Below are 1,433 nucleotides of genomic sequence, written 5' to 3' on the forward strand. Positions count from 1 at the left end.
CGCGCAAAAAAACAAGCTCATCAACCGAAGGGGGTGGGGATCCAAATCTGTCACAACAGCCTAATGGTGCATATTGTCTTAACTGAACGTAGCAACTTATACTTCTTTGCTCCTAGCAACTTCTACTCATTCAGCCTAGCAACTTGTACTCCTTGTTCTAGCAACTTGTCTGTATTACTCCTAACAACTTGAAATAGTTTTGACTTTTCAGGCTCGCATGTTGCTGGTGCTGAGATTGGGGACCCACCAATAACAAAGAAGCAAGGGCGTCCAAGGTCAAAGAGATACAAGACAGGGTTGGGGTTGCTTCCCCCAAAAAACCACCGTGTGGCTATTGTGGTTCAACAGAACATACCACATCAACTTGCCCCGCCAAGCCGGCAAGAAAGCAAACAAAAGAACTCTCGAATAAATCACTAAATGAGGTTGCTGTTGCGTGAAAAAACAAAATGTGTTGCAGGGGGATGCATCTAACATTTTTTCCACTTCCTTGTAATTTATTAAACTGCAATTAGTGATTTATGATTTTATTAAAGCATTGTGTGTGGTGATGTAATAATGAATAGTTGATGCTTTTGTATATTTCAAACTTGCTATATATATGGATAAATATATTTTTAATAAAACTTTGTGTATGGTGGAGTATGAAAAAAGATTGGAAAATTGCAGCTTGCATGTTGAATTAAGTTAACAGAAACACAAAAAATGCAGATCTGATGTACAGAAGTTGATATTTCAAAAAAAAATCTGTGCACAATTTGCTGTTTTGACTTCAGAAAAGTTGCCTGTTGGGCTGGTCACAAGTTGCCACTGTAAATACCTCCATATATTACATAAGTTGCTGATCACAAAGGATACCTCCATATATTACATAAATTGCTTCTCACACAGGAAAGTGGGGGGTAAAAAAACGATCAGCATATCCGAGCATTGTTTAAAACCGCAGAGAACATCTATATACAGAGTGCATGCATCATGAAAAAAATCACAAGTTGTTGTTGGACTAGCCATAAATTGCATACAAGTTGTCCGTTGAACTGGTCGCAAGTATATTACAGAATATCTGAGCATATCTTAGCATCAATTAAAAATAAAATGGGAGCATCTATATACAGATTATATGCATCATGTGAAAAATACACACATCTCTCCTCCCCTTCCCCACTCCACTCCTAGCCTACTGATTTGCCATCTTTCCCTTTCCCTTTGAGAATAGTTCAGTCTTGTTCTCTAGCTTGTTGGCCGGGTGTTGACGCTCTTTAGAGCACCAATTTACGTACCGCAAGCGCACAGATCGTGTACCTTTTCCCTTAGAGTATTCCCCCAAGGTTTATCAATCCACGGAACAAGTGTATTACTATGCTTAACTAAGCACTAATGATGTTGGTAAAAGATCTATATTGAGTGTTTGAGTGTGAAATAGATCTAATCTA

General features: G+C 38.5%; 1 long non-coding RNA gene across 1 annotated transcript; it reads left to right on the forward strand.

Moving 5' to 3' along the window:
• Positions 1-320, forward strand: LOC120672269. The gene is made up of 2 exons (XR_005674039.1): positions 1-66; positions 212-320. It is a non-coding gene; the product is annotated as an uncharacterized LOC120672269 (long non-coding RNA).
• Positions 321-1,433: the final 1,113 nt, after the last annotated feature.

This window comes from Panicum virgatum, chromosome 5N (assembly GCF_016808335.1).
Source record: "Panicum virgatum strain AP13 chromosome 5N, P.virgatum_v5, whole genome shotgun sequence".
NCBI lineage: Eukaryota > Viridiplantae > Streptophyta > Magnoliopsida > Poales > Poaceae > Panicum > Panicum virgatum.